At 54.7% G+C, this 13376-nt stretch overlaps 1 long non-coding RNA gene across 3 annotated transcripts in view; it reads left to right on the top strand.

The window, feature by feature from the left end:
* LOC134758286 (uncharacterized) overlaps positions 1-12829 on the top strand; it is a 143899-nt gene extending 131070 nt beyond the window's left edge. For 2 of the 3 annotated variants that reach the window (XR_010133290.1, XR_010133289.1), the window contains exons 17-21: positions 8455-8512; positions 8606-8838; positions 9615-9805; positions 11870-11927; positions 12043-12829. This is a non-coding gene — a long non-coding RNA (uncharacterized lncRNA). The remainder of the gene's footprint in view (positions 1-8454; positions 8513-8605; positions 8839-9614; positions 9806-11869; positions 11928-12042) is intronic. The other variant, XR_010133291.1, reaches the window with a different exon arrangement.
* Positions 12830-13376: the final 547 nt, after the last annotated feature.

Below are 13376 nucleotides of genomic sequence, written 5' to 3'. Positions count from 1 at the left end.
GTAAGGGTTGTTTCAGTGTCAGGGCCAGGTCCCAGGGTTAGGGTTGTTTTAGGGTCAGGGCCAGGGCCCAGGGTTATGGTTATTTTTGGGTCAGTGCCCAGGGTTAAGGTTGTTTTAGGGTCAGGGCCCAGGGTTAGGGTTGTTTTAGGGTGAGTGCCCATGGTTGGCTTTATTTTAGGGTCAGGGCCAGGGCCCAGGTTTAGGGTTGTTTTAGGTTCAGGGCCAGTGCCCAGGGTTAGGGTTGTTTTAGGGTCAGGGCGAGGGCCCAGGGTTAGGGTTGTTTTAGTGTCAGGGCCAGGGCCCAGGGTTAGGCTTGTTTTAGGGTCAGGGCCAGGTCCCTGGGTTAGGCTTGTTTTAGGGTCAGGGCCAGGGCCCAGGGTTAGGCTTGTTTTAGGGTCAGGGCCATGGCCCAGGGTTAGGGGTTTTTTACGGTCGGGGCCAGGGCCCAGGGTTAGGGTTGTTTTGCGGTCAGGGCCAGGGCTCAGGGTTAGGGTTGTTTTAGGGTCAGGTCCAGGGCCCAGGATTAGGGTTGTTTTAGGGTCAGGGTCAGGGCCCAGGGTTAGGGTTGTTTTAGGGTCAGGGCCAGGTTCCTGGTTAAGGGTTGTTTCAGTGTCAGGGCCGGGTCCCAGGGTTAGGGTTGTTTTAGGGTCAGGGCCAGGGCCCACAGTTATGGTTATTTTAGGGTCAGTGCCCAGGGTTAAGGTTGTTTTAGGGTCTGGGCCCAGGGTTAGGGTTGTTTTAGGGTGAGTGCTCATGATTGGGTTTATTTTAGGGTTAGGGCCAGGGCCTAGGGTTAGGTTTGTTTTAGGGTCAGGGCCAGGGCCCAGGGTTAGGGTTGTTTTAGGGTCAGGGCCAGGGCCCAGGGTTAGGCTTGTTTTAGGGTCAGGGCCAGGGCCCAGGGTTAGGCTTGTTTTAGGGTCAGGGCCAGGGCCCAGGGTTTGGTTTGTTTTAGGGTCAGGGCCAGGGCCCAGCGTTAGGTTTGTTTTAGGGTCAGGGCCTGGGCCCAGGGTTAGGGTTGTTTTAGGTTCAGGGCCAGGGCCCAGAGTTATGGTTGTTTTAGGGTCAGGGCCAGGGCCCAGGGTTAGGCTTGTTTTAGGGTCAGGACCTGGGCCCAGGGTTAGGCTTGTTTTAGGGTCAGGGACAGGGCCCAGGGTTAGGGTTGTTTCAGTGTCAGGGCCAGGTCCCAGGGTTAGGGTTGTTTTAGGGTCAGGGCCAGGGCCCAGCGTTATGGTTATTTTTGGGTCAGTGCGCAGGGTTAAGGTTGTTTTAGGGTCAGGGCCCAGGGTTAGGGTTGTTTTAGGGTGAGTGCCCATGGTTGGCTTTATTTTAGGGTCAGGGCCAGGGCCCAGGGTTCGGGTTGTTTTAGGGTCAGGGCCAGGGCCCAGGGTCAGGGTTGTTTTAGGTCAGGGCCAGGGCCCTGATTTAGGGGTGTTTTAGGGTCAGGGCCAGGGCCCAGCGTTAGGGTTGTTTTAGGGTCAGGGCCAGGGCCCAGGGATAGGGTTGTTTTAGGGTCAGGGCCAGGGCCCAGGGTTAGGCTTGTTTTAGGGTCAGGGCCAGGGCCCAGGTTTAGGGTTGTTTTAGGGTCAGGACCTGGGCCCAGGGTTAGGCTTGTTTTAGTACCAGGGCCCAGGGTTAGGGTTGTTTTAGGGTCCGGGCCAGGGCCCAGGGTTAGGGTTGTTTTAGGTCAGGGCCAGGGCCCAGGGTTAGGGTTGTTTTAGGTCAGAGCCAGGTCCCAGGGTTAGGCTTGTTTTAGGGTCAGGGCCAGGGCCCAGGGTTAGGGTTGTTTTAGGTTCAGTGCCAGTGCCCAGGGTTAGGGTTGTTTTAGGGTCAGGGCGAGGGCCCAGGGTTAGGGTTGTTTTAGGGTCAGGGCCAGGGCCCAGGGTTAGGCTTGTTTTAGGGTCAGGGCCAGGGCCCAGGGTTAGGCGTGTTTTAGGGTCTGGGCCAGGGCCCAGGGTTAGGCTTGTTTTATGGTCAGGGCCAGGGCCCCGGGTTAGGGATGTTTTACGGTGAGGGCCAGGGCCCAGGGTTAGGGTTGTTTCAGGGTCAGGGTCAGGGTGCAGGTTTAGGGTTGTTCTAGGGTCAGGGCCAGGGCCCAGGGTTAGGGTTGTTTTACGGTCAGGGCCAGGGCTCAGGGTTAGGGTTGTTTTAGGGTCATGTCCAGGGCCCGCGGTTAGGGTTGTTTTAGGGTCAGGTCCAGGGCCCAGGATTAGGGTTGTTTTAGGGTCATGTCCAGGGCCCACGTTTAGGGTTGTTTTAGGGTCAGGGCCAGGGTCCAGGGTAAGGGTTTTTTCAGTGTCAGGGCCAGGTCCCAGGGTTAGGGTTGTTTTAGGGTCAGGGTCAGGGCCCAGGGTTATGGTTATTTTTGGGTCAGTGCCCAGGGTTAAGGTTGTTTTAGGGTCAGGGCCCAGGGTTAGGGTTGTTTTAGGGTGAGTGCCCATGGTTGGCTTTATTTTAGGGTCAGGGCCAGGGCCTAGGGTTAGGTTTGTTTTAGGGTCAGGGCCAGGGCCCAGGGTTAGGTTTGTTTTAGGGTCAGGGCCTGGGCCCAGGGTTACGGTTGTTTTAGGTTCAGGGCCAGGGCCCAGAGTTATGGTTGTTTTAGGGTCAGGGCCAGGGCCCAGGGTTAGGATTGTTTTAGGGTCAGGGCCAGGGCCCAGGGTTAGGGTTGTCTTAGGGTCAGGGCCAGGGCCCAGTGTTAGGGTTGTTTTAGGGTCAGCGCCAGGGCCCAGGGTTAGGGTTGTTTTAGGGTCAGGACCTGGGCCCAGGGTTAGGCTTCTTTTAGTGCCAGGGCCCAGGGTTCGTGTTGTTTTAGGGTCAGGGCCAGGGCCCAGGGTCAGGGTTGTTTTAGGTCAGGCCCAAGGCCCAGATTTAGGGGTGTTTTAGGGTCAGGGCCAGGGCCCAGCGTTAGGGTTGTTTTAGGGTCAGGGCCAGGGCCCAGGGTTAGGCTTGTTTTAGGTTCAGGGCCAGGTCCCAGGGTTAGGCTTGTTTTAGGGTCAGGGCCAGGGCCCAGGGTTAGGGTTTTTTTAGGGTCAGGGCCAGGCCCCAGGGTCAGGGTTGTTTTAGGTCAGGGCCAGGGCCCAGCATTAGGTTTGTTTTAGGGTTAGGGACAGGGCCCAGGTTTAGGGGTGTTTTAGGCTTAGGGCCAGGGTCCAGGGTAAGGGTTGTTTCAGTGTCAGGGCCAGGGCCCAGGGTTAGGGTTGTTTTAGGGTCAGGGCCAGGGCCCAGGGTTATGGTTATTTTAGGGTCAATGCCCAGGGTTAGGGTTGTTTTAGGGTCAGTGCCCAGGGTTATGGTTGTTTTAGGGTCAGGTCCAGGGCCCAGAGATAGGCTTGTTTTAGGGTCAGGGCCAGGGCCCAGGGTTATGGTTATTTTAGGGTCAATGCCCAGGGTTAGGGTTGTTTTAGGGTCAGTGCCCAGGGTTAAGGTTGTTTTAGGGTCAGGGCCCAGGGTTAGGGTTGTTTTAGGGTGAGTGCCCATGGTTGGCTTTATTTTAGGTTCAGGGCCAGGGCCCAGGGTTAGGGTTGTTTTAGGGTCAGGACCTGGGCCCAGGGTTAGGCTTCTTTTAGTGCCAGGGCCCAGGGTTCGGGTTGTTTTAGGGTCAGGGCCAGGGCCCAGGGTCAGGGTTGTTTTAGGTCAGGGCCAGGGCCCTGATTTAGGGGTGTTTTAGGGTCAGGGCCAGGGCCCAGCGTTAGGGTTGTTTTAGGGTCAGGGCCAGGGCCCAGGTTTAGGCTTGTTTTAGGTTCAGGGCCAGGTCCCAGGGTTAGGCTTGTTTTAGGGTCAGGGCCAGGGCCCAGGGTTAGGCTTGTTTTAGGGTCAGGGTCAGGGCCCAGGGTTAGGGTTGTTTTAGGGTCAGGGCCAGGGACCAGGGTTAGGCTTGTTTTAGGGTCAGGGCCAGGGCCCAGGGTTAGGCTTGTTTTAGGGTCAGGGCCAGGACCCAGGGTTAGGCTTGTTTTAGTTTCAGGGCCAGGGCCCAGGGATAGGGTTGTTTTAGGGTCAGGGCCAGGGCCCAGGATTAGGCTTGTTTTAGGGTCAGGGCCAGGGCCCAGGGTTAGGCTTGTTTTAGGGTCAGGGCCAGGGCCCAGGGTTAGGCTTGTTTTAGGGTCAGGGCCAGGTTCCTGGGTAAGGGTTGTTTCAGTGTCAGGGCCAGGTCCCAGGGTTAGGGTTGTTTTAGGGTCAGGGCCAGGGCCCACGGTTATGGTTATTTTAGGGTCAGTGCCCAGGGTTAAGGTTGTTTTAGGGTCAGGGCCCAGGGTTAGGGTTGTTTTAGGGTGAGTGCTCATGGTTGGGTTTATTTTAGGGTCAGGGCCAGGGCCTAGGGTTAGGTTTGTTTTAGGGTCAGGGCCAGGGCCCAGGGTTAGGGTTGTTTTAGGGTCAGGGCCAGGGCCCAGGGTTAGGCTTGTTTTAAGGTCAGGGCCAGGGCCCAGGGTTAGGCTTGTTTTAGGGTCAGGGCCAGGGCCCAGGGTTTGGTTTGTTTTAGGGTCAGGGCCAGGGCCCAGCGTTAGGTTTGTTTTAGGGTCAGGGCCTGGGCCCAGGGTTAGGGTTGTTTTAGGTTCAGGACCTGGGCCCAGGGTTAGGCTTGTTTTAGGGTCAGGGCCAGGGCCCAGGGTTAGGCTTGTTTTAGGGTCAGAGCCAGGGCCCAGGGTTATTGTTGCTTTATGATCAGGGTTAAGGCCAGGGCCCAGGGTTAGGGTTGTTTTAGGGTCAGGGCGAGGTCCCAGGGTTAGGCTTGTTTTAGGGTCAGGGCCAGGGCCAAGGGTTACGGTTGTTTTAGGGTCAGGGCCAGGGCCTAGGTTTAGGCTTGTTTTAGGGTCAGGGCCAGGGCCCAGGGTTAGGCTTGTTTTAGTGCCAGGGCCCCGGGTTAGGGTTTTTTTAGGTTCGGGGCCCAGGGTTAGGCTTGTTTTAGGATCAGGGCCCAGGGTTAGGGTTGTTTTAGGGTCATGGCCAGGGCCCAGGGTTAGGGTTGTTTTAGGGTCAGGGCCAGGGCCCACGGTTAGGCTTGTTTTAGGGTCAGGGACTGGGCCCAGGGTCAGGGTTGTTTTAGGTCAGGGCCAGGGCCCTGGGTTAGTCTTGTTTTAGGGTCAGGGACAGGGCCCACGGTTAGTTTTGTTTTAGGGTCAGGACCAGGGCCCAGGGTTAGGGTTGTTTTGGGGTCAGGGCCAGGGCCCAGGGTTAGGGTTGTTTTAGGTCATGGCCAGGGCCCAGGGATAGGGTTGTTTTAGGGTCAGGGACAGGGCCCAGGGTTAGGGTTGTTTTAGGGTCAGGGCCAGGGCCCGGGGTTAGGCTTGTTTTAGGGTCAGGTCCTGGGCCCACGGTTAGGCTTGTTTTAGGGTCAGGGCCAGGGCCCAGGATTAGGCTTGTTTTAGGGTCAAGGACAGGGCCCAGGTTTAGGGTTGTTTTAGGGTCAGGGCCAGGGCCCAGGGTTAGGCTTGTTTTAGGGTCAGAGCAAGGGCCCAGGGTTAGGGTTGTTTTAGGGTCAGGGCCAGTGCCCAGGGTTAGTGTTGTTTTAGGGTCAGGGCCAGGGCCCAGGGTTAGGGTTGTTTTAGGGTCAGGGCCAGGGCCTAGGGTTAGGGTTGTTTTAGGGTCAGGACATGGGCCCAGGTTTAAGCTTGTTTTAGTGCCAGGGCCCAGGGTTAGGGTTGTTTTAGGGTCAGGGCCAGGGCCCAGGGTCAGGGTTGTTTTAGGTCAGGGCCAGGGCCCAGCATTAGGGTTGTTTTAGGGTCAGGGCCAGGGCCCAGGTTTAGGGGTGTTTTAGGATCAGGGCCAGGGCCCAGGATTAGGCCTGTTTTAGGGTCAGGGCCAGGGCCCAGGGATAGGGTTGTTTTAGGGTCAGGTCCAGGGCCCAGGGTTAGGGTTGTTTTAGGGTCCGGGCCAGGGCCAAGGGTTAGGCTTGTTTTAGGGTCAGGGCCGGGGCCCAGGGTTAGGGTTGTTTTGGGGTCAGAGACAGGGCCCAGGGTTAGGGTTGTTTTAGGGTCAGTGCCAGGGCCCAGGGTTAGGCTTGTTTTAGGGTCAGGGCCGGGGCCCTGGGTTAGGCTTGTTTTAGGGTCAGGGCCAGGGCCAAGGGTTAGGGTTGTTTTAGGTTAAGGGCCAGGGCCCAGGGTTAGGATTGTTTTAGGGTCAGGGCCTGGTCCCAGGGTTAGGGTTGTTTTAGGGCAGGGCCAGGGCCTATGGTTAGGGTTGTTTTAGGGTCAGAGCCAGGGCCCAGGATTAGGCTTGTTTTAGGGTCAGGGCCAGGGCCCAGGGTTAGGCTTGTTTTAGGGTCAGGGCCAGGGCCCTGGGTTAGGGATGTTTTACGGTCAGGGCCAGGGCCCAGGAATACGGTTGTTTTAGGGTCAGGGTCAGGGCCCAGGTTTAGGGTTGTTTTAGGGTCAGGGCCAGGGCCCAGGGTTAGGGTTGTTTTAGGGTCAGGACCTGGGCCCAGTGTTAGTCTTGTTTTAGTGCCAGGGCCCAGAGTTAGGGTTGCTTTAGGGTCAGGGCCAGGGCCCAGGGTTAGGGTTGTTTTAGGTCAGGGCCAGGGCCCCGGGTTAGGGTTGTTTTAGGGTCAGGGCCAGCGCCCAGGGTTAGGGTTGTTTTAGGGTCAGGGCCAGGGCCCAGGGTTAGGGTTGTTTTAGGGTCAGGGACAGGGCCCAGGGTTAGGCTTGTTTTAGGGTCAGGGCCAGGGCCCAGGGTTAGGCTTGTTTTAGGGTCAGGGCCAGGGCCCAGGGTTAGGCTTGTTTTAGGGTCAGGGCCAGGGCCCAGGGTTTGGGTTTTTTTAGGGTCAGGGCCAGGCCCCAGGGTCAGGGTTGTTTTAGGTCAGGGCCAGGGCCCAGCATTAGGTTTGTTTTAGGGTCAGGGACAGGGCCCAAGTTTAGGGGTGTTTTAGGGTTAGGGCCAGGGTCCAGGGTAAGGGTTGTTTCAGTGTCAGGGCCAGGGCCGAGGGTTAGGGTTGTTTTAGGGTCAGGGCCAGGGCCCAGGGTTATGGTTATTTTAGGGTCAGTGCCCAGGGTTAGGGTTGTTTTAGGGTCAGTGCCCAGGGTTAGGGTTGTTTTAGGGTCAGGTCCAGGGCCCAGGGATAGGCTTGTTTTAGGGTCAGGGCCAGGGCCCAGGGTTAGGGTTGTTTTAGGGTCAGGGCCAGGGCCCAGGTTTAGGGTTGTTTTAGGGTCAGGGCCAGGGCCAAGGGTTAGGCTTGTATTAGGGTCAGGTCCACGGCCCACGGATAGGCGTGTTTCAGGGTCAGGGCCAGGGCCCAGGATTAGGCTTGTTTTAGGGTCAAGGACAGGGCCCAGGGTTAGGGTTTTTTTAGGGTCAGGGCCAGGGCCCAGGGTTAGGCTTGTTTTAGGGTCAGGGCCAGGGCCCAGGGTTAGGCTTGCTTTAGGGTCAGGGCCTGGGCCCAGTGTTAGGCTTGCTTTAGGGTCAGGGCCAGGGCCCAGGGTTAGGGTTGTTTTAGGGTCAGGGCCAGGGCGCAGCGTTAGGGTTGTTTTAGGGTCAGAGCCAGGGCCCAGGGTTAGGGTTGTGTTAGGGTCAGGAACTGGGCCCAGGGGTAGGCTTCTTTTAGTGTCAGGGCCCGGGGTTCGGATTGTTTTAGGGTCAGGGCCGGGGCCCAGGGTCAGGGTTGTTTTAGGTCAGGGCCAGGGCCCAGATTTAGGGGTGTTTTAGGGTCAGGGCCAGGGCCCAGTGTTAGGGTTGTTTTAGGGTCAGGCCCAGGGCCCAGGGTTAGGCTTGTTTTAGGTTCAGGGCCAGGTCCCAGGGTTAGGCTTGTTTTAGGGTCAGGGCCAGGGCCCAGGGTTAGGCTTGTTTTAGGGTCAGGGACAGGGCCCAGGGTTAGGGTTGTTTTATGGTCAGGTCCGGGGCCCAGTGTTAGGGTTGCTTTAGGGTCAGGGCCGGGGCCCAGGTTTAGGGTTGTTTAAGGTCAGGGCCGGGACACAGGTTTGGGGTTTTAGGCTCATGACCAGGGCCTAGTGTTAGGGTATTAGTGTCAGGGCCCAGGGTTAGGGTTTTAGGGTCAGGGCCCAGGGTTAGGGTTTTAGTGTCAGGGCCCACGTTTAGGGTGATTTCCAGGAAGTGACCTCACAGTGACTCAAGCTACCACTTACTGCTGATTGTGATGAAATGCCAGCTGAGGCACATGCCTTGGGAGCTAAGTGGTTGCTGCCCTTGACTACTATGAAGACTGGTGTGGGAAGGGTCGCTTTAATGCACTTGAGCTGGGGTCCCCAACCCCTGAGCCATGGAGCCGTGAGGAGCCACACAGCAGGTGAGTGGTGTCGAGTGAGGGAGTGAGGGAAGCTTCGTCTGTATTTACAGCCACTCCCCTTTGCTCACATTCCCGCTTGAGCTCCACCTTCTCAGATGAGCAGCAGCATTAGATTCTCATAGGAGAACGCACCCTGTTGTGAACCGTGCATGTGAGGGATCTAGGTTGCGCTGTTCTTATGAGAATCTAATACCTATTGATCTGTCACTTTCCCCCATCACGCTCAGGTGGGACCATCCAGTTTCAGGAAAACAAGCTTAACACGCCCACTGATTCTACATTATGGTGAGTTCTATAATTATTTTATTATATATTCCAGTGTAATAATGGAAATGAAGTGCCTAATCAACGTAAATGTGCTTAAATCTTTTGGCCCAGCTCCTACCTCCCGGCAGCCTTGCCAGGCCCAGAACTCTCTCCAGTCAGCCTCTACAGACCAAGCTCATGACTCACAATGGCCTATTTAGGCCCATACCCTACCTCACGGCAGTCTCCGCAGATGAGCCTACTGCCTCACAACAGCCTCCACAGGCACAGCTCCGTCGTTACAATGGCCTCTTTAGACCCAGCTCCTGCCTCCCAGCCTTCTCTCCAGGCCCTGAAGTTTCTCCGTAAGTTGAGGTAGCTGGGACTGTAGGTATACATGACGATACTTGGCTAATTTTTAAATTGTTTTGCAGACATGGGGTCTCACTTTGTTGGCCAGGCTGGTGTCAAACTAATGGCCTCAAGTGACCCTTCCACCCCTGCCTCCCATCCTCGAGGTATGTGCCACCACAAGGAGCACTTGTTCAATATTCTAAAGAAAAAATTTCTAAAGTAAGGCTGTGGGATGATGGCAGGAAGATAAAAGAAAAACAGAAGAATAAGTTAAAATGACTTATTCACACATATTCTTTTGACAGCAAGAAGAACTGTTAGTATATACATTCCTTACAAACAAACAAACGGCAGATAAACAATGTTGTATAGGAACTTCAACACACACTGTACAATATTCCCTCTTTGCTGACATAAGTTATGGAAATTTCGTGGTTTACTTGAGTGTCGCTACCAGTATTTTGCTTCTCTGATGATTTTTATCAACTTCCTCATCTGTTAACTTCTCTCCAAAGTATGTCATGTCACGACATGCTGCCGCTGCACGAACACGGCCAGTGTCTTCCTATTAAACATGTAGAATGCTTTCCTAATTTCTCTTTTTACTCTCTGTCTTTGTGTTCTGCATTTTCCTTACTTTTATTGTCAGAAACTCCAGAAAGTCAATCGTACTAATTTATCATGATTTGCTTTCTTAATTTATACTTTGCTTATATGGAATTTTGCCCAACAGACCTCATTACAATTTCTAACCTGTTTTATTTTGTTTTTTTTTTTTCTGAGACAGGGTCTCCCTCTGTTGTCCGAGGCTGGAGGGTAGTAGTGCTATCGCAGCTGACTGCAGCCTCAACCTTCCAGGCTGAAGCGATCCTCCCATCTCAACCTCCCACGTGGCTGAGACTACAGGTGCTTGCCACTACGCCCAACTAATATTTGGTATTTTCGTACACGTGGATTCCAGAGGGGTGACAGCGAAACGTGAGTAAGCATGGATTTTGGTATATGCAGAGATGGGGGGCTGTAACTAATTCTGTATACTGAGGGACGGCAACTGTATATGTTTTTACAATTACGCTGTAGGATACATACTGTTGCATAGCCTTGAAAATAATAATTTTTAATGGAGTGGAAGAATAATAATAATATTGCTAAAAGTAGCAGGTGGCCAGGTGTGGTGGCTCACACTGGTAATCGCAACACTTTGGGAGGCTGAGGCAGGTGGATGGCTTGAGGCCAAGAGTTTGCGATAGGCCTTGGAAACAAAGGGGGAGTCACCATCCCTACAGAAAAATACATGAATTAGCCTAGTGTGGTGGCACGTTCCTGTAGTCCCAGCTACTTGGGAGGCTGAGGTGGGAGGATCACTCAAGCCCAGGGAGGCTGAGACTGCAGTGAGTCGTGATCAGGCCTCTGCACTGCAGCCTGGGTGACAGAGTGAGACCCTGTCTCAAAACAACAAAAAAGTAGCAGCTAACATCAACTGACCTTTTATACCAGGTGCCTATTGATACCATAGTTTAATTTCTTAGAACTGTTTCTTATTTCACTTACCAACTCTGTCTTCAGTTACTCCCAGATTTTTACTGTGTGTGTACAGATGACCTTTTGTTTAGATTGAATTGTCTCCCCAGAAGTAAGATTACTGTGAGTCATGGTGAATGGACATTCTCATTACCCTTGATGTAAATTGACAGGGTTTTGGGTGCCTCCCAGCTATAATCTTAGCACTTTGGGAGGCTAAGAGAGGAGGATTGCTTGAGGCCAAGAGTTGGAGGAGGCAGTATGGCAGTATGGTGAGACCCTGTCTCCATTATTTTAAAAAATTGACAAGCTTTACCCGGGAAGGCTTATACACAATTTAAACACCCCTCATAGTATAAGAAAGTGCCCATTTCACTGCACCTTTGCCAGCACAGGGTATTATAATTTAGTAAGTCATTTTTTGTTTGATTATTTTAAATAGATAAAAGACCTCATATTACTTTACTTGTCACATTTCAACATCTTTCCTTAGCTTATTAGCTCTACCTCTTTTCTGTCTGTAAATGGTTGTTGTTGTTTTGTTCTTTGAGACAGGGTCTTGCTCTGTCACCAGGCTAGACTGTAGTGGCATAATCATGCCTCGCTGCAGCCTTGACCTCCCAGGCTCAAACTTCAGCATTCCGAGTAGCTGGGACTACAAGTGTGCACCACCACTCCCAGCTAACTTTTTTCTTCTTTTGGATAGAGACAGGGTCTCACTGTGTTGTCCAGACCGGTCTCTAGCTCCTGGCCTTAAGCAATCCTCCTGCATTAGCTTCTCAAATTGCTGGAATTTCAGGCATGAGCCACCATGCCTGGCCTGGGCTAGTCCTGTATTCTCTAGAGTTCTCTTTACTTTGTGCTAGCCAATCTCTCATTATGCTGTTCACCTGTTATAATGAATAATTCTCCGTATTAAATTTTACCACTTTAAACTTTCGAGTGGTTTATGCTTCCTGATTGGACTCTGACTAATACGTTAGGAAGGGTCCCAGGGTTTATCCACACAGATGGGATTTGGGCATAGGTTTGGTTTCCCAGGGGGCAGTGCTGAGCTCTTTGCCAGTGGGAAATGGGATGCTGGTGATTTCCAGGAAGTGACCTCACAGTGACTCAAGCTACCACTTACTGCTGATTGTGATGAAATGCCAGCTGAGGCACATGCCTTGGGAGCTAAGTGGTTGCTGCCCTTGACCACTATGAAGACTGGTGTGGGAAGGGTCGCTTTGGATGCACTTGAGCAGGGGTCCCCAACCCCTGAGCCATGGAGCCGTAGGGAGCCACACAGCAGGAGGTGAGTGGTGTCGAGTGAGGGAGTGAGGGAAGCTTCGTCTGTATTTACAGCCACTCCCCTTTGCTCACATTCCCGCTTGAGCTCCACCTTCTCAGATGAGCAGCAGCATTAGATTCTCATAGGAGAACGCACCCTGTTGTGAACCATGCATGTGAGGGATCTAGGTTGCGCTGTGCTTATGAGTATCTAATACCTATTGATCTGTCACTTTCTCCCATCACACTCAGGTGGGACCATCCAGTTTCAGGAAAACAAGCTTAACACGCCCACTGATTCTACATTATGGTGAGTTGTATAATCATTTTATTATATATTGGATATATAATACGTATATATATTTATGTAATAATGGAAATAAAGTGCCTAATAAATGTAAATGTGCTTAAATCTTTTTAAGCAGATTCTTCAGGCCCAGCATCTGCCTCACTGTGGACCCCCCAAGCCAAGCTCCCAACCTTTCAGCAGCTTCTACACACCCAGCTCCCGCCTGCCAGTGGCCTCTTCAGGCCCATGGGGCTCATTCCTCACAACAGCCTTTCCAGTCCCAGTTTTTCCCTTCCGGCGGCCTCTCCGGGCTGAGAACCTCCTCAAGTCGGCCTCTCCAGACTCACTTGCACCCTCCAGGCGTCCTCTCCGGGCCAAGCTCCTCTTCCTGGCTGCGTCTCCAGGCCTGACTCCTGCCTCTCAACAACCTCTTTGGACTCAGTGCCTACCCATCTCCTGGCGTCCTTGGTCGGCCCACAGCTTCCTCAAGCCAAGCTCCCCAGGCCCAGGTCAGGCCTCACGGTGCCCCCTCCACGATGAGCTCCTGCCCTCCAATGGCACCTGCAGGACCCAAATGGTCTCCGGTCGGTGGGCTCCTCCACGCCAAGCTTGGGCCTCCCGGTGACCTCTGCAGGCCCAAGTTGTCCTGAAGTCGGCATCTCCCAGCCATGCCTCCCAGCAAGTAAGCAAGCTCTTTTGGCTCAACTCCTGCCCAGCTCCCAACCGCCTTTGTAGGTCCCGAACTTTCTCCAGCCAAGTTCTTTGGGCCTCATTCCTGCTGCCCGGTGGCCTGTACGGGCCCAGCAATGGTTGGAGAACGGCCTCTGCAGGTCCCGCTCTTGCCTCCCAGGGGCCTCTCCAGGCCCAGCTCTTGCCCCCACGGCGGCCACCTGGGGCCAAGTCCCTGCCTGCCTCCCAGCAGCCCGCATGCGGCCCAGCTCCTCCCTCACGGTGGCCTGTTGATGCCCATGCCTCTGGTACCCTGCCCAGAGGCATGAGCCCCTGCCACACACTGGCTCCTCCCACGCTGAGAGAGGTCAGCGTGAGCCCTTGTCTCACACCGGCCCCTCCCATCCTGAGAGAGGTCAGCGTGAGCCCCTTGACTCACACTGGCTCCTCCCACGCTGAGAGAGGTCGGCGTGAGCCCTTGCCTCACACCGGCCCCTCCCATGCTGAGAGAGGTCGGCGTGAGCCCTTGACTCACACCGGCCCCTCCCACGGTGAGAGAGGTCAGCGTCAGCCCCTTGCCTCACACCGGCCCCTCCCACGCTGAGAGAGGTCGGCGTGAGCCCTTGCCTCACACCGGCCCCTCCCACGCTGAGAGAGGTCAGCGTCAGCCCCTTGCCTCACACCGGCCCCTCCCACGCTGAGAGAGGTCGGCGTGAGCCCTTGCCTCACACCGGCCCCTCCCACGCTGAGAGAGGTCAGCGTCAGCCCCTTGCCTCACACCGGCCCCTCCCACGCTGAGAG

The sequence above is a fragment of the Gorilla gorilla genome, chromosome 3 (assembly GCF_029281585.2).
Source record: "Gorilla gorilla gorilla isolate KB3781 chromosome 3, NHGRI_mGorGor1-v2.1_pri, whole genome shotgun sequence".
Lineage (NCBI taxonomy): Eukaryota > Metazoa > Chordata > Mammalia > Primates > Hominidae > Gorilla > Gorilla gorilla.
The sequence above is the reverse complement of the archived record's forward strand: the minus strand, read 5'-3'. Positions and strand labels throughout refer to the sequence as shown.